The sequence below is a fragment of the Camelus bactrianus genome, chromosome 3, assembly GCF_048773025.1.
Source record: "Camelus bactrianus isolate YW-2024 breed Bactrian camel chromosome 3, ASM4877302v1, whole genome shotgun sequence".
Taxonomy (NCBI): domain Eukaryota; kingdom Metazoa; phylum Chordata; class Mammalia; order Artiodactyla; family Camelidae; genus Camelus; species Camelus bactrianus.
In genome coordinates this window covers 158223294-158246033 of record NC_133541.1, presented here as the reverse complement: position 1 = coordinate 158246033, position 22740 = coordinate 158223294, and the positions used below count along the sequence as shown (strand labels likewise).

The following is a 22740-nucleotide window of genomic DNA, read 5'->3' as shown; positions in this document are numbered from 1 at the left end:
CATATGATCAGTCATCCAACTCCCAGTGTGAGAGGCTTCGGGCTCATCTCCTGCCCTACTGTCAAGGCAACTGAAATTCAGTACAGGAGCCAACAGGCACCCCAGGGCTTCTAAGGCTCATGTATCACCCAGAATCCCTGCTTTCTGGTTTGTCTTGGCTTCTGAGGATTTCCCCTCAGTTTCTTGACAATTAGCTGTGCAGCTTGAAAGATGAGGAAGGAAGGTTTTATTTCTTAATCCGCATTTTAAGAAACTTGTGTAATGAAGGTTTTCACAAGTTTCTACAACCCTCCATTGCCGAGACAGTAAACACACTAGATATTTTCTATGTTTAGCTATCATGTGTATTTTTTCTTTTGTTTTCTTAACTGCAAACAGCATCTTTTATTTAAAAAAAATTAAGGCCCCAAATAGGATAGAGAAAGGGCATACAAAATTAAAGGGCAAAGACAGAAAAATGTTAAGTACTCTACAAGTTTAATATAATACTTACTCTATGGATCAGATCAGCAGTTCTCAGTAACAGCTATTTGAAATATGACCATAATGTAAAAGGTCTCTCTTGTCAGGAGATGGCTAATAGAAAATAGAATTAATTCAACAAACTAAAATTCTAAGTCTGGCGAAGTACAGAAGGCTACCAGCAAAATGTGTCGTCTTCTGGAAAGGAGGGAGGCTCACCAGCTCTTTACTGTGGAGCCTGAGCCCATGGGAGGTCGGTGAATTGAGCTCTGTAAGTACCCAATTAGCAAAGTGGGTGATGAATAAAGAGACGTGAGCTTTGATGACAGAGATGATACTACTATTCACTTGTCCTGTAAAGAAAACTTCACGTTCAGCGATCAATACCTCGGCATCCTCAGGGATTGAGATTATATGAAAATGCACAGCCCGGGCCCAGACCTCCTCTGTGAGCTCGTGAAACTGCACTTAGATGTCTCAAGAGCAACTCCAACTCCACCTGAAAAGAGCTGACTTCACAGTGCTCCTCCCATAGCCGTCCTGCCCAGGGCCCCTGGTCGGGGGGCAAGGTCTCTCTGCCTCTCCGAGCTCAGGCCCATCACTCACAGATGTGACTGGACCCCTCCTTCAGGGCCCAGATTTCCTCAGTCACCGAGTCCCACCAGCCACACCTGTCCTACCAGATACTCACTGGCACTCACTCAGCACTGACTCTGTGCTGGGTACCATGCTGCATACTGTGCACACGTTATCTCACTGGATCTCCACAGCAGTCCTGGGAGGTCGGTACATCACTGCATTTATTGATTAAATAAATTGTTTCTCTTCCTTGAGAGCATCATCCAAAGTGACACGGCTACTGAGCCACAAAACTGGGACTGAAAACCACTTGAAAATTCTACACTCCTACACCTGGCAGCCACCCTAATCTGACTCATCACATCACCTCCAGCTGAGCCTTCTAAATGTTTCTAAGCATTCTACAAGACAAAAGTGATCTACGAGAGCACCCCACTCCCCTACTTAAAATCTGTCAATGACTGTCCACTGCCCTTAGGAGAAAGCCCCACCGGGCCTGAGCACAGCCCAATGGCCCGGCATCTGCGTTCCCTGCGCGGCATCGCCGCCTCACCCACCACGCAGCTCTACACTGACTGTGTCCAGGACAGGGATGCTGACTCCGTACAACCCGGGGCTCGTCTCAATCGAACAATGATCACCTTCTTCAGTGTCCACATTCTTCACTGCTGACTCTCAGAAAAATGTTTTCTCAGGATGAATCAATATCTTTTTCCTTACAACTTCCCGTCATTGATAATGAGCTCCACCCAAAGAGAGAAGACTTAATTCTCAGTCTCCTTATCTGTAAAGTGAGAATAACAAGAAAATATGTGAGGTTTTAAGAGAAATAATATTCATGTGAGGCTGAGGGACAATTCCCAACATATAGTAAGTACTCAATATGTGCTTACTTATTATTAATAAGAATATAATGCATTCCAGCAACCTTAACTCAATGTTTTATGGCTATGTCCAACAGACTACAGACACACTGTTGGACGAACCGCTTTGAGCGGATCAGCACAAGCACACTGGGAAAGGTAAGCGCTGACTCCGGTTACAGCTGCAGCCACCCAGCACTACGGGGCGGGGGCAGTTTCTCAGACTATTACATGTTGCTTGAGCATTTAATTGTCACTAATGAATAAAGACAGGTGTTCTTTAGTCAAAGCTCCTGAAACATAAATCTTCAAAGATTGATGCAAATTAGATTTCAAGTACAACACTCTCTCTAGAAATTATTTGATAATAGTCTTAGCTCCTCTGCACATCAAAAGGGCATGTTCTTAATATATCTGACTACACCGAAAGTGTTGTTTAAAAGAAATTAAGATGAAGCCATCCTAAATAAGCTCTCAGTATCATCTTCACAAAGCCCCACCCAAGGGTCTCATTTCTCACTTCCACATAGGTGTTCAGGTAGCTTAACCTGGGTCTTGGTTTCTTATAACATGGGGGTGGGAAGAGTTGTGGATATATTTATGTTGCAAATATAAACCTAGGGTAGTTGCTGCTTAGAAATCCTAGAAATAAACAAATTGATATATAGTCCTACCTCAAGAAGCTCAGACTTTCCACTTACAACAGCATTAAAAATTAAATGAGAGATACATTTAACAAAAATTTACCAGATTTGTACATTGAATATTTTGAAGTATCACCAAAACATTTTAAAAGATCTACATATATGGAAGACATCTCATGTTGATGGAATGGTAGTCAATATTGTTAAAAAAAGTTAAGACTCCCCAAAGTGATTTACAAATTCAGTGGAATCCCATCAAAATTCCAGCTGACTTCTTTGCAAAAATTGAAAAACTTATCCCAAAATTCATATGGAAGTGCAAGGGGCCCAGGACAGCCAAAGCAATCTTGAAGAAGCAGAGCAAAGTGGGATGACTCACTTTAAAGTGTACTAAAAAGCTATAGTACTAAGTCAGTATGGTACTGGCATAAGTTTGGATAAATAAATCTATGAGACACAATAAAATCCCAGGGGGAAAAAACTTACATTTACAGTCAGTTTTCCACAAGGGTGCCAACAACACTCCATGGAAAGAATAGTCTATTCAACAAATGGTGCAGGGAAAGCTGGGTATCTGCAGGCAAAAGAATGAATCTGGAATCTGGACCCCCATATTTTATATAACAAATAAAAATTAATTCAAAATGGATCAGAGACAGAAACGTAAAAACTAAACCTATAAACTTTCTAAAAGAAGACACAGTATAAATCTTTGAGGTCTTAGGATAGGCTTTGGTTTCCTAGATACAATACGAAGAGCACAAGTGATAGAAGAAAAAAGCAGATAAACTGGACTTCATCAAAATTAAAACCTTTTTGTTACAGAGGACATCATCAAGAAAGTGAAATGACAGGGGAAGGGGGTATCTCAACTGATAGAGGGCGTGCTTAGCAAGAAAAATAAAATAAAACAATACATCTAATTACCTCACCTGTAAAGAAATTGTTTTAATGTTTAAAAGAACTAAAGTGAAAGCACAATCTGCAGAATAGGAGAAAAATTTTACAAAGCATGTATCTAATAAGAGACTAGTATTCAGGATATATAACAAATGCTTACACCTGAACAATACAAAGAAAATCGACACAATTTTTAAAATTTCCAAGGATTTAAAAAAATACACAAATGGCCAATAAGCATATGAAAAGAAGCTCAGCATCAGTAGCGAAATCAAAATGAAAATGAGATCTTATTTTACAACCACCAGGATGGTTATAATCAAAACATGCACAATAACAAGTGTTGTTCAGGAGGCAGAGATACCTCATATGCGGCCAGTGGAAAGGGACAATGGTGCAGCTTCTTTGGAGAAGTCTGTTGTTTCCTCAAAAGGTTAGAGTTATATGGCTCAGCAATTTCACTCCTACATGTAGAGTCATCCCTTAGTATCCTCGAGGGGTTGGTTTCAGGAACCCCCCATCCTGGATTCCATAATCCAAGGATGTTCGAGTCCCTTTACAATCAGCCATCTGGATCCATGAAGTGGAAACTACAGATATGGCGGGCCAACTGTACAGCCAACAGAATGAAAACATATTCTCACAAAAACTTGCACATCAATATTCATGGCAGTATCATTCAGAGTAGCCAAAGTTACAAACAATATCCATCCATCAATGAACGGATAAACAAAATTACCAAGAATAGTCCCACAAACTTTTGGTCATTGAATCTTTGACAAAGGAGGTGAGAACATACAATGGAATAAAGACAGCCTCTTCAGAAAATGGTGTAGGGAAAACTGGACAGCTGCATGTAAATCAATGAAGTTAGACTACTCCCTCACAGCATACACAAAAATAAATTCAAAATGGCTTAAAGACTTAAACATGTAGACAAGACACTATAAACCTCTTAGAAGAAAACATAGGGAAAACATCTGGCATACATCTCAGCAATGTTCTCCTAGAGCAGTCTACTCAAGCAATAGAAATACAAGCAAAAATATACAAGTGGGATGTAATTAAACTTACAAGCTTTTTCACAGCAAAGGAAACAGTAAGCAAAACAAAAAGACAACCTATGGAATGAGAGAAAATATTTGCAATAAATGAGACTGACAAGGGCTTAATTCCCAGAATATGTAAACAGCTTTTACACTTAATAAGAAAGAAAAACAAACAACTCAATCCAAAAATGGGCAGAAGACCTAAAGAGACTTTTCTCCAATGAAGACATACAAATGGCCGATAGGCACATGAAAAAATGCTCAATATCATTATCAGAGAAATGCAAATCAAAACTGCAATCAAATATCACATCTCGCCAGTCCGAATAGCCATCATTCAGAAGTTCACAAGCAATAAATGCTGGAGAGTCTGTGGAGAATAGGGAACCCTCCTACACTGTGGTGGGAATGCAGTTTGGTGGAGCCATTGTGGAAAACAGTATAGAGGTTCCTCAAAAGACAAAAAATTGACCTCCCATATGACCCAGCAATCCCACTCCTAGGCACATATCCAGAAGTAACCCTAATTCAAAATGACACCTACACCCCAATGTTCACAGCAGCACTATTTACAATAGCAAGACATGGAAACAACCTAAATGTCCACTGACAGATGACTGGATAAAGAGGTTGTAGTATATTTGTACAATAGACTACTATTCACCATAAAAAAAAATAATAAAATAATGCCATTTGTAGCAAAATGAATGGACCTGGAGAATGTCATTCTAAGTGAAGTAACCCAGAAAGAGAGAGAAAAATACCATATGAGATCGCTCACATCTGGAATCTAAAAAAAAAAAGAAAAAATGAAAAAACAACCAAACAAAAAGATAAACTTATCTACAGAACAGAAACAGACACATAGACATCGAAACCAAAATATGGTTACCAGAGGGGAGAGGGTGTGGGAAGGAATAAATTGGGAGTTCAAGATTTGCAGATAGTATGTATAGAGTAAACAGCAAGTTTATACTGTATAGCACAGGAGAATATATTTAGTATCTTATAGTAACTTATGTTGAAAAAGAATATGAAAATGAATACAGGTATGTTTCTATATAAATGAAGTGTTGTGCTGTACACAAGAAACTGATGCAACATTATAAACTGACTAGAATTCAATGAAAATATTTTTAAATAGACAAAAACGAAGAAAAGAAAAAAGATATTATCAAATCAAAAGAATAAATTACTGATTGAGTCTCCAACATGGATGGACCTTGAAAGTTTATACTAAAATAAGCCACACACAATAGGGCAAATAGTGCCCTTTTAGGTGAAATGCTCTAAGCGTTTATTGTACTATTCCAGTACATTTTCTGGAGGTTTGAAGTCTATCAAAATCAAAATAAAATGTATTATTCATTAAAAACTTAAAATGATTCCTCACAGGAGGGCTTTATTTATTAAATGCAGGAATGCATGTAAAGATCCTGGAACAACAATTTGCATGTCCACAGAGAGTCACTGTTGTCACTGCCACTCAGAGGGTGGTGCCAGCGCTGATGAGGGCTGCCTCCACTCGCTCCCCTTCAGAGAGGAGTGAGGGCCTGGGCTCTGACAGGAAGGGTGACCATGAACATGGGTTAGAAAGAGCCACTCCCCAGACTCTGCGTTACCCAGCTTTCTTATACAAACTGCTCCATCTAACATAAACACGCTACAGGGATGGATCTTACAACACAGGGAATATAGCCAATGTTTTACAATAACTATAAATGGAACATAAAAATAAAAATTGTGCAACTATTGTACACCTGAAACTTATATCATATTGTAAATCAGCTATACCTTTATAAAAAATTAAAAAATAATTTAAAAATTTTATCACTTTAGTATTCAATTCGGTTTTTAAGTAACTACTAAACAACTTAGAAAGTATAAAATATTGAAGTGTGATAAGTTTGTTTACATATTTATTTACTTTCAGCCTCCTGCTAAAAGAGAAATTAAACAATTTATTTAAACACAGCTTAACAACCATAACAACAAAAAGACAAAAGTGAGAGTGAAGACAAAATGGAGATTGAATACTTAAATGAAACCAGGGGAAGGTAAAGTCATAAAAATGAATGCCATGAAGTTAGGGTAAGTGTTAAAGGCCGACTAGAAATTCAGCTGTAAGATTCTTGGCAGCTAAAGCAAAAAGTAAAAGATGATGTGATGGGTGGTAGAGCTCAGTGGTAGAGCGTGTGCTTAGCGTGCACGGGGTCCTGGGTTCAAGTGCCAGGGCCTCCACGAACAGATAAATACACCTAATTACCTACCCCCTAAAGAGCCCCAAAGAAAAGAAAAAGAGAAATTTGTTTCCTAAAAAAACCTGATATTAAATTTAGATTAAATACTTGAAAAAAAAAAGTAAAATAGAAAAGATGAGTGACACAAGCGATAATGCCCGTGAGATCAATCTGCAGTGGCTGCTGGCACGTCCCCATGTCCCACGTGGGAAAATCTGAAACATCCTTCTCACCACTCAGAGTCATCCTCAGCCCACACCACCCCTCCCCCTGTTAAATGCAGGAGCAAGGGTAGGGCCCGGCCTTTGCTCTCTCTGTGTCATCACAGTGAGACAGGATGGAAGGGGGCAGAGCACAGCCATTCAAGGAAGGCCACAACAATTAACATCAAAATGGTGAAGGATTCAATCCCCAATAGGCCTTGAGGCTAAAGATGAAGAGATATAACTTCTAGCAGAGCTTGAGCTTCATTATACACCCATTGTAATAGTAACATGGTGAATAACATGCCCCAAGGCACCATGGCCATCCCAAGGCTAGCCACAAAAGGTCACAGGGTGGGAAATGGCCAACTCCCTGGGAATCCCAGCCCCTTGCCCTTAGGCTGCTCAGTCTACTTATTAGTATATGAAACAACCAAGCCCAAGAAAACGAGCAACACAGCGCAACCTCGCTGTCACCACTCTCTCTCCCTCTTCCGAGAAGGCCCACACTCTGTCTGTGGAGTGTGTACCTACTTTTAATCTGAGCACCCGAACCCCACAACTCGTAGCCTTTCTCTTGCCTTTCAATGTGTCTCTGTGAATAAATCTACCATTACTCAACAGTGGCTTGCTCTTGAAATCTTTCCTGCATGAAGCCAAGGACCCACGTCTGGTGGGACACATTCCAGGGGCTGAACCAAAGCCTGGGACACAGCCCTTCTCATTCCCCACATCTGTTTCCTTGTATCAACAGGACTGGGATATGAAGGGAGTTCTGAGGCCCCAGCTAAGGGACAGAAGCAGCCCCCAGGGCTCAAAATGGCGGGCAGCCCCTCCCCCAGCAGGGGCCCTGAGGTCGGCCATGTTCTCTGTGGTTCCCTGTTGTGCTGACCCCCTAGCCAGACAGCGTTCTCCTAGGCCTGTCCCCACAAAACCCTTCTCTCCAAAATACAAGCACATCATGTCACAGTCCTCTTATTCAACCAGGAAGTTTTCATCGTAATTTTTCCTTCCCTAGTAAAGAATCTATCTGTCCTCCCTCCCATCCCACCACTTCTTTCTTTGTGAGAACTCTGTACTCCTCACATACCATCCTGAACGCAGCTGCCTTGCTAGCTGGGACCGAGATGCTTCAGTCTCACACAGCCTGCGTCCTTTCACTTTCCCCTTTCTACCTTAAAAAGCCTTTCCTGAGTCTCCCAACCCTCTGATTCTGAACTTCACAAAGTGCTGAGGTTGCAGTCACTGTGTGCATACCTCCCAGGTTTTGGCTAGATTTCCTTCGAAAGATCTTCACTAAGGAGCTGCATCAAGAAGTTTAAAGAGGCTATTCTTACATCTGAGCTGAGGAGCCTGCATAAAATTTAAATGGCTTTGAAGAGAGAGTTAACCAGGGACAGAGAGGCCGCAGGTCCTAGTCAACAGTGTCATGAGGCAAAATGTTCTTCAAAGGCTCAGAGTGGCTTCTGAACACGGAGTCGGCAGGGAGGAGATGCCAGGCAGTGAGTGGGGTGAGTGACACTGGGTACGCTTCCCCAGCTGGGGAAGAATTGGATTTTGTTCTAGTTTTCCAAACAATTTCTGACTACCTTTTTCTCTTATTGTCACATACCATTTCCTACGAATTAAGAAAAATCAATGTCAGTCATTTGCACCACTTGGTAGAAGCTACACGATATCATTCACAGGGCTGGGATATAACAGCCACACCAGTCTAGGTTGAAAGACCAGTGGGGGTATTTCCAAAGTAATAACGGGCATGCAACAAACTCCCCAGCTTCAATTACCTCATCTCAAATGTGAGGCCAATAAAACTACCAAGCAAAGTGCGTTATGATTATGGCCAAAATCTGTTTACTAGGTAAGTGCCCGTAAGAGCTGCCGCTGAATGGGGAATGAGTATGATCAACGAGGCCAAGTCAACCTGGTCACACGCGCCCAGCCTTCCTGCGTTGGTGCAGGACCGGAGTTTGTTTAGCTGAGATGAACGCCCCCAGAGCAGCCCCGAGGGGAAAGCTCCCAGCTCTGCGTGGCGAGGCGTGTTCCTTTCCTTCTCAGAGCTTATCACAATTTGCAGTCGTCTGTTTTTACATTTATCCCCTTAGTACCTGCCTCCCCTCCGGAGTTTTGCTTAAGCAGCACAGGTCCAAGTTTGTGTTGCTGCCTACTGGATATTCTGGGCTGGGAGACAGGCGACCCCACGTCTGGCTCTGGGGCTGAACGGAGAGGGCAGAAGGCCCAGGGGCCCATGCTGAACCGAGGCCCCAGCACCCAAAATTATGGTCTGACTTTGGGCAAATTACACAGTCTCTTTACCCTGAGATTCCTCATCTGTCCATGAAAATAACTGCCCATGGCATATAGAGTTTCAAGGATTAAAGGAAATCACCAAATTCACAACCTATTCAAGGGGCTACCAGTGCATCCTCAACAGGCACATGCTACCTTTACGGCTGTGACACACGCTAAGCGGGGCGGACAGACACAGTGAACACTGCTAAGTGCCTGTTTGTTAAATGTTTCATGAGTGTTATAATACTGTTTACAACTTACAACAAACCCAGGAAGAAACGAATATTATAATGCACATTTCACAGATTCACCAACATGTTAAGGGAGGTTACACTCTAGTCCAAGGCTCTTTGGTGAGGAAATGGCGATTTAAAATTGTATCTGAGCCCAGGCCAGGGCTACATCTCTCTCCAATCCACCTGTCCAATACACAAGTTTGCACAGGCCAGCTCTTAAATGCAATGTGTGCCACCGTTTGTCAATGTTTGTTAGTTACCATAAACTGCTCCCAGAAACTGCTACAGAAAAGACAGGTGGACCCAAATCCCTGCCAACAAAGTACAGGAATTCTGCCTTGCCTTCTCCTGTAATGTGCAGAAACCCTTCCCTACATCACCAAATTCAAATGTATGCTTCATCCGTGTTTATGTTTGCACACGGAATATTAAAGTAGAAGGTACCTGCAGTAATTCTATCTCGGTTCCTTTCCAAGTTTCCAGATTATCCACAATCAGTCTGTGAATGAAAATACTACAATGTGAATGAAAATACTGCAACCATGTCAATAAACAAATAATGCTGAAACCAAGTCATCAGCGGCTGCCACCATCCCCCAGCGGGTACAGGCCTGAAGACCAGCCTCTACAGCCACTAACAACAGTGCTCTCTGAACAGAATGAGAATAAGAAAAGACAGGATACTTGCCCTAGATAGCTAGGTACTTGTCTAAAGAATGAATCCAGTGAGCCCAAATTATACATAGAAAATCACTAAACTCTTTAACTTGACATACCTGGCTTTCTTTAGATAACAAACAATGTTTTATTGTTCCAACTACCTGGTCTTTGTTGTAAAGTTCCTATATATCCTAGCTCCTGCCCAACCTCTTGGGAGCAGTCCCTCAGAGCGATCTCAGAGGCTGTCATCCTGGCTTGAGTCCTCCCGCCAAATAAAGCATAACTCTAAACTTTCAGGCTACACATTTCTTTCAGTCGACAAGTCCCATGATAGACACAACTCATCAATTCTGTAATGGAACACACTGGATCAGGAACCAAAAGCATGTTCTAGTCCAGAAAAACTACGGGACCCTCTTACTTCCTGTCATTACACAATCCCACCAGAACTCATTAATTTGCTGTCTGCTCATCTGGCAACCAAACTCAGAGAAGAGTCAACTCAGCAGAGTGCCGTGCTGGGGAGAAAACCCCGCAGCAGCATGGAGAGCTGCCTGCCCTCCCGCACGCTCTGCTGAAGCCTAGTGTCCTCCGTGGAGACCAGGCCAACAGAGCTATTCCCAACAGCTGCAAAGTCCCACACATTAAATAAAAGCGTTTTATTTTATACGATATGTTACGTATATAACCATCTCTGAAGACAGCTTTGCAAGAAGCCCAAATCTTCAACATTAATCTGCAAAGGCAAATGCTGCCCCCAAGGGAAAACAAGTCTTAAAACGATGCTAAGGCCTCCAAAGTCCTCTCCAGGACCATCAATCAAACTGCCTGCAGGCCTGCAGCTGCAGGCGGCTACATGTCTGTTTTTAAAGCAACCCCTTCCTGCCGTCAGGTGCTACAATGTCCCTCTGCGCCCTCCCATCTGAGGGTAAGAGCAGCCAATGCAGAACCTTGCAGGGAAGCACTGACAAGACTCGACACAGAGGATTAGAGATAAACTAAGCCTTCTGATGACACGAGATTGTCACTGTGTCATTTTACAGATGAAGATATATAGAGAGAGGTGGGGTGATCTTGCTCAAAGTCACACAGCTAATAAGTGGCAAAGTCTGTAACCCAGCTACACCCTCGGGTGTAACTCCCCCGCTGGGACGCCCACAGGGTTCTTGTGCCTGCCGGACCAGTCCTTTACTGTCACTCATAACCCACCACAGTGTCTGACACTAGCCTGCCTTTTCAGCCTCTTCTCCCTCTAGTTTCTCAGAAACAAGGCTGCTCGGGACACTGTGTGACTTCCAGCTCCCCAAACCCTCCGTGCTCAGGGTGGTCTTGCCTGTGCATCCAGCACCCTGCTCAGAGGCTCTTCCTCCCCTGCAGGAGGACGTTTCCACTCTCCGCAGGGACACCCCCTCAGGGAAGCCCTCTTTTCGCCCTCAGCATGGCAGATGTCCCAGGCCACATCCCGAGCTGCCCCATTAGGACTGTGGGTGCCCAGGTTTGCTAGTCAGAGCAGCAGCCTCAGAGCCAGGGTTTATGCCCGGGTCACCCTGCAAAACTACTGCCCGCCACACAGCCCCCAGCCAGCAGGTCACCTGGAAGTCGCAGCAAGTGCCCCACCCAATCCCGAAGTCTCTTCATTTGCCAGCAACGCTGATGACTGGTCTCCAACGTTTGGTGAGTTTTTCATAAAACAGCAGCTTCCACTGTGGAGCAGGGCGTTTTCTCTTCTGCTCCCCATCCTTACTGGAAACGTCAAGGGAAACCAAAAGGCCTTTTCTCAACCCTTTTCTGATGACACCCTCCCACCGACAATATTCACATGCTCAAGAGCTTTGGGTCCACGTGGTTTTGTTTCCCATACGCTAAGTGGCTCAAAACACTGCGGGATTCTTTCTCTTTTGAGAGTATTTGTTTGTACTGAGTTTATCGGCTTTAATCTGTTTTTGTCTCTCTCTTCAATATCCCTAGCAGTTGCCACTTCTTACTCCCTTCAGCAGCCTCCCTCCCAACATCTAGTCTAGGAAATCAGCTGTGATGAGGGGCCCGGGGGCAGTCACAGAAGATGGATCTAAGGCACAGAGAGGCGACATAATTTGCCTGAGAAGATCAGCTTCAAGCCCCAATACTGTGTGTCACGTCCCTCTGTTTAACTCTTATGCTAAACGTTAACTTTTTATACATTATGGTTGTAAACAGATGAGGTATCAAAATACATACAAGGACACACATCAACTCTATGATGTTCATTAACTCCACTATTTTGTTTCTATTTATTTTATTTCTGTTAAAAAAAATTAGGAACCTCTGCAGTCAATATAGCAAAATGTTAATGGGTTTTAAATCCAGAATGTAGAGGCGTAAGTGTATCATTAATCATAATTATTTGTATGCTCACAAAATGATTTGACAGTCTCTCTCCCCTCCCGCTACTCGCTACTGGCTCTCACCTGAGCTCCCAGACCACACATCGAACAGCCTTTCACTTTACACACAGCTGAAATCATCAGTTTTCCCCCAGAGCTCCCTCTGCAGCTTTCCCTCCTCAGAGCACAGCAGGACCATCACTTACCTCATTAATCCACCCAGAAACCTGGGCTTAACTCCAGCCTACCTTCACAGACATCATTCATCCTTTCCTTTTTACCATCTAAACATGCATAAAGTCTGTTCGTTTTTTCCCAGTGACTGTCCCACTGACTGTCCCACCACTCAGGTGGAAGCCACCAACACTGCACACCTGGACTCACGAGTCTCCCAAGTGGCCCCACAGGCGCTCTCCCATACTAGACACAAAAGGGATATTGTCACTCCTGTGCTTTTATGACTCTTTTCAAACCTACTGTTCTTAGAAGAAACTCCAAGTTTTTCACCTGGTGAAGGTGTTTGCCATGAAACTTTGAGCTCAGGAACGGCAGGACCCCCCTCCTCCTTGGCCCTCCCCTTTCCCCAAGGCCCAGCCCTCTCCCCCTCAGCCCCGCCCTCTGGCACAGCGCTGGCTCAGGAGGACCTGCTGAGCTACACCAGCCTGTATTCTAAACCTGGTATTGAGTTCTTAGCAAACTGCTTCACTTATCCATACAAATCCAGGGTAGATTAGAAAGATTTTAGATGTTGAGCTAGACTATTGATTTGGGGATTTTGCACTAGCAACCTGCAAGTACATGTTCTAATGATTCTGTCTTCTTAAAACCACACCCAGGTTTTAGTAGTATTTGTGGAATGTCTTCGGAGAAAAAGGGACTGTACTTTAACAGACTATATGTTTTATAACATGAACAACCCGGACAGGGTCACAAATGGAATCGCCTCACAAGTGACAGAAAACAGGTGAGAGGCACAAAGCAACAGGTCTTAAAGATGGTAAGAGCAAAGTTGTTTCGCCAACCCCCCAAAAATTCCTGAAAGAACCAAAAATTCTGAATTTTGAAAGTAAAAGGCTATCATATATAGAAATAAAATAAATGATCCTCTTCATCAGTGTTTCAAGATCTGACTCCAGATATTTTAGCAGGCCATACTGAATCCTAGCACAGAAAAATCAGATGGACTAGTGGTGAGTAAGTTCCAGGAAAACGGCAGTAATTCCTCCACTTGTGTAAAGACATACACTCACCTGCCGAAGGTGAATGTAGAACGCATTCTGGAGATATTTGGAAGCTTCCAGGGTCCGCTTCTGAATGGCAAGGACATGGACAGCTTGGGAGCATGCTTCTAACTCAGTCACCGGCATTCTTACACTGCAGGGGAAAAGGAGGCCCTCAGTCGAAAGCAGAGATATTCCTGTCGTGTCTCCCAGGCCGCGCCTCGGGGACTCAGTGCCCTGCAGCAGCCCGGCCCCAGGCGAGGACTCGCAGCGTGGCCCACCCAAGCAGGAGGGGCACTGTGCTTGAGAAATCCCATCCCCGATGGGGGCAAGAGGGGATGGTGGGGTTGAGTGAACCTATAAATGCCCACAGAAATATGCCTGCATTCATTCAAGTGATACAAGCAACAGTAGCAGGCTATTTAACAAAATTTCAATTTTCAGCGGAAATTTTGCCATTCCTTTCCACTTGTCCCCTGCACTCTGAAACAGGCTTAGGCTTTCTCACACCTGCAACTCTGAAGCAATATTTGTGAAGTCATTTTAATTTGCTGCAAGTGTCCTCGCTCCCCGTGTCACTGTGTCTGTCCTCTCTTAACACAGTCGGATATCTTCCTGGATCTCTACCTGAGTTCCTTTCTCCTCCTCCTCAGATCCTGAGATAAAGGACAAGTGAAGACACATGACCAGAAAAGGCACTGTGGATTTGACCGAAATCCACAGTGACCCCTCGGTGAGTGATGCCCACTCCTTACCTTCGATTCTCAAGGTTCTGCCCAGGGTGACATCCAGCCCAGAGAGGTGGCCCAATTAAAAGCTATGTGGCTTGGGCACGGGGACAGGTGCAGGAGCTGGTTCCGGGGCCAGGCCCCTCCCCACGTCTGCTCCCCTCTCCCCCGAAGCCCCGCTGCCAAGCACTCAGGCTCGGTGATCTGATGTCCTTCTCTTCTACTCTACTCCAAACCCTGTTCCTTTTCCTTTTTTCCCTAATTATCCCCAGCTTTAGTGATTTATCAATCGCAGTATCTAAAAAATTTCCTGCAGCCGAAAATGAGGTCTCCAGATATCAATGCCCATATGCTGGCTCCTGAAGAGAGCCGCTGGCTAGGGGGACACTCACCAACACTCACAGGGCATCAGACATGTTCCAGGGTCGGCCACCCCCAACAAGAGTTTGCTGTGACCCCTATGCCCGCACAGCATCCCTGCTCACAAAAATATAGTTGGCCCACTTATCGGTTATTAAGGAGCAAAAATACAAAATTGCTCATGTTTCTTACTAAAATTATCTATGAAGTGGAAAAGGGAATTGTAATAGAAAAGAACAATTTTGACCCCATGTTAGGTCTGTTCCTTTGGCTTTAACCCTGTGTCCTGTTTTCTAGGCTCAGACTTGCTATCTCTGCAAAATTTGTAAAAGAAAGTTGCCTTTAGACTGAAATATCCAGGACACCCTCTACTCCTGGCCGTGATCTTGAAGGATGCTAACTAATCTGCACTTATGTAGAGATGGCAAGTTGCAAAATAGAGAATAACTTTGTTTTATTTTTGGAGGTTTTACAGGGGCAACATGATTTGATCCACATGGACAGCTGCAAGAACAGCAGATTCAAAGGACAAGCAATTCATACAACAAGAAGTTTCCAACAACCAACTGCAGCCCCGGCCCTTTTTAGTATAAAAGGAGACTCAATTCTGACTTGGGGAAGATGGTTCTCCAGGACATCAGTCTGCCATCTTTTGGGTCTGCCAGCTTTGCAAATAAAGTCACTATTCCTTGTTCCAACACCTCATCTCCCAGTTTATTGGCCTGTCATTTGGTGAGCAGAATGAGTTTGGACTCGGTAACAAAATGACTGCATTGGAGGTAGTATGTCTCCACTCTTTCCTCGTTTCCAATATGTAACATGCACATTATTTATGATCTAGTGCAAATAATTCATCAAAGACAACCACAAAAATAAACTATACTCACCCAGCTATCAACACTGAAGTCAAAACCTGTCAATTTTATATGCTGTTTAAGAACACAACGGAAAAACCTAACATAAGGAGTCGACTCCACGGAAATATAATTATTTCTACTCTTTCAAAACTTTTCTTTTCTTTTCTATTTTATTTTCTTTTGCTTATTGAAAAGAAAATAAAAGTCAAATCATTTTATTTCACGTATTTTTGTTATAGCTACATACTTTAAATACTACAAAAAGACATAAAATTGCAATAAAAAATTTTTCATATATTAGTATAAAGATATATACACAATCAATGGGGATTAGGAAAGGAATGGACATTTACTAAAAATCCACTGCAATCCAGTCTTTTACAAGCATATCATTGAATATAAGCTCTATTATCCAGGGAGCCTCACCCACATTCTCACTACTGAGTCCCTTAGTAATCAACCACTAAGTCACCAGCATAGAACCATGTGATCAGTATTTTAGGAATAAATGAGGGAATTAGCTCATTCAATTCTAAAACAAAATCCCTAAAATAAATACTGAACTTATTTACAGATAAAGAAAACTTGTCCCCAAAAAAGTAAAGTTTCTTCCTCAAGGTCACAAAGCTAATAACTGGTAAAGGTAAGATTTGAACTCATCTGCCTGATTCTAAAAACTAAGGTGGAAATCCCATTCGACTGGGGAGTGTCCAGCTGTACAGCCTATCACCCTATCTTTGTTCAGAGCTGGCCTTAGACAGCCTGAGACAGCACCCCATTCCTGTGGAACTCGAGGGCAAATGATAACAATAAGGATTTTATATCCAGCAGTTTCTTAGATCTCATGTATATAAAGTGTCAGCAGGTCAGCAGAAAATCTCTGGGAAACATGAGTGGGTCCAGACCGTTTTGCTGATTAGAAACTCAATCTATCAGGATAGAGTGACCTTCCCATGAGAGGCCACATGGACATAAACTAAAGGCAGCTGAACAATGGAAACTAGCAAGACCCCGGAACTCAAGCAAGGATCCCTGCCATCCCCCAGCCAGTTGCCTCTTCATCCGCGTGGACATGAAGACAGAAGAACCGGGTTCTTGTCCAAGTTACACTATCATGGATTCTCACCCATATAAAGGTACGACTCTATGCTGTCGTAAGTCCTTTCCAACTCAAATATGATGACACCAATATCTCAGCAGACTATCTATGTCTCCACTTCCCCTCTTCTAATAAGAGTCTATTTCTGTGGACACAAAGCAGAAATCCAATTTAAAAAACCATGCAAGAAGCCAGGCGAATTTCTGCTTAAGAGACTTTGCTCTCACGCTCAGTGAATGAAAACTGAGAAAAAGTGGTCCTTCTCCCTCAGCAAATGGGAGGTAGCCTGATTGTGTGTGTGTGTGTGTGTGTGTGTGTGTGTGTGTGTGTGTGTGTAAATCAAATATAATCATGTCTGGGACGTGTACAGATTATTTTTAATTTCATTGTAATTTCATGTGGATGAGGCAACATTTAAAGTAATTTGAATGTAGTGTCCTGAGACAGACTCAGTCTCTTTTGGTGGAGGAGGTGAAAGGGAGAGTAAAGGAGGAAAGAGGTAAATGAAGCAAAGAAATAAGAATACTGCTAGGGAAAGGCAAGACGTTAATTTTTTTCCTCATTGCATGACATACAAATTAGGGACTGGCTTTCCCCCGATGTCTTATCGAGCACTGAGTTGCAGAAGAAGAGGCGACAGCCCATTTCTCACTGAGATTGTGACTGTACGTGGCATCTAATAGACACAAATCATTTACCCTGATCAAACACTCTAGCAGCAGGCTGTAATTCTCCTGTTTTGAGAGACAAGAAAACAGGAGTTCAAAGCGGGTAGATAACTTGACAAAAGTCAGAGGACCAGTAAACAAGAGAGGATGAATTCAAACTCAGATCTGAATGCAGAGTCTCATCTTCCCACTCCCAGGGCTGGAAAATCCTTAACACACAGTCTCCCCAGCTCCCCTGCAGTGTTCCTGGCGCCAAGCATTTCCCATGGTAATGGTCTCCAGTTCTCACAGACACAGTGCTCTGTGCAGCCAATGACCTTGATCAGACCTTGATCATCTACCTGCCACGCCCACCCGGCTTCACCATACAGGCAGGAAAGCTGGCTTTCAAGTGCATACAAAGCCACCCTTGGTCTAACCTGGGCTCTTCTGTGGCTTCTCCAGCCTAAAGGCAGCCATGAAAGTGCTCACAGTTTGTTCCTGAGCCACACTTCCTCTCTCCATCTGTGTCCCCACCTATACTACTTAGCTATGAATATTTTGAGAATCTTGGAAACAAATTTTAAAAAACAGAAAAGAAAGGATTCTGGAACAAGTACTTAATACTTACAATTTTAAATGACAAGTTACAAAGTGAGTATTGACAAACCGAATCTTCCTTTCTAAATGTCAGTTTTAAGCATTTAAAAATATAATAGCAAAAAATTCTCACTTACAAAATTAACAAAAACATAAACAATAATCTGGAATAAATTCAAAAATAATGCCCATATTCTAAATGGAGAAACTTCAGGACTGTACTGAGGGTTAAAGTAAGAGGTATGAATGTAGAGACATAAACATATTGCATGGAGAAAAGCAGTTCTGTAAAGATGTAAGTTCTCCTAAGAATAATTCAAAACTTACTAAAAAATCCCATGAAAATTCCAATCTGATTTTTTTTAACTTGAACAAAATATTTTGGAATTCTTCAGGAATAATAAAGTCATAATACTTGACAAAAAAATTTGGGATGGAAGAAAAGAATCAAAAAAAAATCAGACTGCCAGTTATTAAATAAATTTTTACAACATGTAAGATATGGTGCTGGAGTAAGGAAAGGAGATTGACAGAAGGGAACCATGAGCTCAAAAAAGACTCTAGTGTATGAAAGTATTTTGTACAGGTGGGATTTCAAATCAAAGAGAAAATTATGAATTCGATAATTGTCCTGGGACAGAGAATCACCTGGAAAGAATAAATTCTACTCCTGTCATAATGACCACAAGATAAATTGCAGATAGCGATGTAAATATTAAAAAGTACTAGTAACAGCAAATACAACCCTTTGCTCTTATTAACTCAACTTCTCCTCACTATAACATGTACTATTATAATCTCCATCTTAGAGATTAAAAAAAACCTACAGAAGAGATTTATTCCATTATAAGAGAGTATTTCTAAGAATAATGTCAAAGATAAAACCCATAAGGAAGACATTTACTATCCTAAGAATAGTTTGAGCCACAACAAAAATCAGAAAACTTCCTGAACAAAACGAAAGGAAAGAAATGACAAGAAAAAGCTCTGTGATACATGTTGATGAATTCACGAAGTTAATTTTCATAACATACAAAAAGCTGTCACAAAGCAACAAGAAGCTCCCTCACTTAAATGTGGGCAAAGGACAAAAGGAATCATTCATTTTAAAAAAATCAAATGGCTAATGAGTGAAAAATTCTCAAAACTTCACTGGTCATCAAATGCAAACAAAAACAATGAAAAAGCACTTTTGCTTATCATATTGGCAAATATTTTTAAGATATTCTAGCTAGTGTCCATCTGTGGGAGAACAAATCATGAGCGACTTTTTCAGAGGATGAAATATCAATGGATTTGTAAGCTCTGAAAAACGTACATACACACTGACTCAATTCCACTTCTAGGAATCGTTTCCTTTAGGAAAAAAAAATCAGTCCAAAAAGATGTACCCATCAGGGCATTTACACAGCACTGTTTACAAAGATGGGAAGAAAAACTGAAGTGAAACCATATCCAGCGATAGAGAATTGGTTACATAAGTAATTGTGCATTTTTTCATTCCCCAATGGAGAAGGAATTTCTAGTCACTTGAAAGGAGTCTGTGATGAATGTAAATGTCACATCCAGGGACTAAATTTCCAGAAGCCTTAACTAAAGGAATACACATACAAGATCACAGGAATGTCTGTACAAGAAGGATGCAACTCAAACATTCTTCCTGACAGTGGAAAATGGAGAAAACTTAACTGTCCGCCATCAAGACAATGATGCGGTAAATCAAGGCGAGCTGCGGGTGCTGAGGGATCCGGCGTTTCACCGTGGTCCAAGGCCTTGTCCACCGCACTCTCCCACCAAATGTGTCCGTGGACAAGAGACGACACCCGCACATCAGGAGACCCCTCCAATCTATCTGAAAGGGCCGGGTGAGTCTGGAGTGGGAGGACTTCAATGATATTCCCCTGAGTGAATAAAGCGAGCTGCAGAAAAACATATAGTATGGTATCATTTTTAAATAAAGCATATATACACACACGTATACATTGATTTCTCATATGTGTATATATATGTATCTCATAGGCATAAAGGTCATGAAATATATATACCAAATTTTCAACAGCTTTTACTCTCAGGAAATAATGGGAAGGGAGTTAGGGGCCTTCCTGTACCACCACAGTTCTCTTTTCAGTATTTCAGTTAAGTATACTTGGAATTTAAAAGTTTATTTAAGTCCGAAGTAAAATGGACCATGCATTCATAAGACAGAATGCTACACTGGTCTTTAAAAATCATGCCAGGGGAGATAGAATATTGTAGAAAAACATGTAATAAGCCGAATGGAAAATGGAGGTCTCCGAACAGTAAACAGGGACAGAGTACTCACTGGTTTTTATGACAGAGATGATACACACTAATGAAAAGAACAGAAAATAAATGTTAAATTGTTAATTATTATCTCTGAGTAGAGGGACCAGGATAGAATCTTTTGCCCCATTTTTAAGACATATTATATTAAATGCACATTATTTTTCATCTGAAAAAAGCATTTTTAGACGTGTAGTACCACGCAGTGGGGAATAATACATGAATACTTACAGAAACAAGTAACTAGGAGACACCGCAGCAGCGCCACATAATGTAGAACGGGCAATCCTGATTAACACCGCTCAGTTACATAAGGATCCACAAAGTGAGAGCACCTGCTGTAACAGGGCGTGGTCCCCTTCTATTTGTCAGTTGTGTCTTCAGGGCTGAGGCAGTTCTGAGCACGGCCAGTGTCAGTTCCGGGGTCTGGATGGATGCTACTGGAGGTGAGGGCACCTGCAAGCAGAAAGGAAGAACAGAAACAATCCTCTGCACTTTCTGTCTTGTTTCTTTGTTACTTTAAAAGACAGGCATAAATAAGATAAACTGTGTATCTCCCCTACTGAAATTTCAGTAATGAAACCGTTTTTAAAGGCTTCAGAGCTTATATTCTGTTTATAACTGTCTTTTCAACAAAGAATCATATTTATTAAATGTTAATTGACTCAGTTAATTAACTCCCTGTTGAAATATTCATGTAAAGAAAATGAAAGGCCTTACGTAAAAGAACCACACCTGCAGTGACTAGTTCAGCTGTCTTGACGGCAATGCATTCAGCCCCCACCATACCATGGCCCTGAGCTCCTGATGCTGGTAAGAGAGCACGCTGCCGCCTCAGATGGAGAGATACTGTGAAAGCATTTTTTGAACTCTACAGTACTGACAAAACATAACTGACAAATCCCAGGCTCCTTTGAAGCTGTCATTTTTGGTTTCTGGCCAACCCCATTCAATGAGTAGAACCACCCCATTCCCGAGTCATGGGACTCACGTGGGAAGAAATTTTGTAGAAATTTCCAGGTACAGAATGTAACCATCTATATGTAGAACTCTGACAAAAGAAAACATGAAATACTCTGATGTTGAAGACACTCAAAATATTCTCCTAAGCCTTAGTAGCTGGAAAGGCTGGGCTTCTCCTCAGTCACTTATTTATTTCACAGCCAGTGAGCATCTCCCACAAACCCTGTTAACCTGTGTCTGCTGGGAGCCTCAGGCACACTCTTGCTGTCGATCTTATAAGTCACAGGGCAGACGCGTGTCTCTCATGCCTGCCACCCTCACACAGGCTCGCCTCCTAGCCTCACTGTCTGAACTTGGCCCCATTTTCTCACCTGTTTATTTGGTATCTGTTCTTCTGTAAGCTGCCTGAAATGCTTTTTGGAACAAGTCAGAAGAATGAGTGAGTAGAGAAATGGACAGTTGGACAGGTGAGAGGTGGGCAGACAGACAGAGAGACTCCAAGAAAAGGGGAACAAAGAAAATTCCCTATGCAGAACCCTCTTCTAGTCAGGGAAGAAAACCGCCACGGAGACGTGTGAAGAGGCAGGTGGCTTAGGGCTGTTTCCTGGATTCCATGAAAAGTCCCACCAAGAGAGAGGGTAGAAGTATAAATGATAAAAGAAAAAAGCATGCATGCTTGAAAAATATATTTACAATATGTACTTTCTAAAGAATAGATTCAACTCAGCAGGGCCCAATAACACAATCCTTGGGTATTTACAGAAATGAGAATCCCATCTCCAAACCACAAGGCATCCCTTCGGAGCACTGAGAGTCTACACGGGGCTGTTATAAAGCCTCCACCACAAAAGCTATGCTCTCCTGCACTTACGAGGAACGAGCAGCTGTGCTCGGGCTGCCCACGCACATCATTTGCACCCTACAGCATCTCTATGGGGGAGGGACGCCTAGCGAGCCCCATCTCTGCAGGACAGAAAACAAGCCCGGGAGAGGCTAAGCCGACCTACCAGTTCTCCATCTCACAGGACTGGTCACTCCAGAGCAGGACTCGAACTCGGACCCACGTTTGTAATCACGGTACTACCGTGCTTTGTGTACTTTTTGTGTGAATAATACATTTGTTTCTGGCATGAAAGTATATTTAATAAATGATCGGTTGTCCTGTCTATCTCATTTGCTCACAATCAATCTTTATAGTGTTGAATTGTACTCTTTTTCCGTGGAGAAAGGAACGGAACGAGCGGGTGTTAGAGGGTGGGGCTCCATTCTTTATCTGTTACCTCATCTCATCCAAGTCCCCAACCAGGGAGAAGGAGCAAATGTTTTCTTCATCTTTTAAAGAGAGGGCTCCACTGATGGTGACTTAACTCCAAAACCAAGTCTGGGGAAAGGGCACATTCAGCAGCCAAGCATTATCACATGTAGGAAGGCAAAAACAGCTCACGGGAGGGCTCAGGGGGTCACCCTGATT

The 22740-nt window shown here is 42.5% G+C and overlaps 1 protein-coding gene across 50 annotated transcripts in view; it reads right to left on the bottom strand.

Moving 5' to 3' along the window:
* Window positions 1-22740, bottom strand: part of LOC141577207 (trafficking protein particle complex subunit 9-like) — a 180826-nt gene that overhangs the window by 113566 nt on the left and 44520 nt on the right. For 46 of the 50 annotated variants that reach the window (XR_012506017.1, XR_012505982.1, XR_012506001.1 and 43 more), the window contains 5 exons: window positions 21298-21357; window positions 20538-20762; window positions 13742-13865; window positions 3035-4058; window positions 1683-1825 (listed from right to left, as the gene is read on the bottom strand). The gene's annotated coding sequence lies outside the window, so the exon portion shown is untranslated. The remainder of the gene's footprint in view (window positions 1-1682; window positions 1826-3034; window positions 4059-13741; window positions 13866-20537; window positions 20763-21297; window positions 21358-22740) is intronic. The other 4 variants (XR_012505981.1, XR_012505990.1, XR_012505980.1 and 1 more) reach the window with 4 other exon arrangements.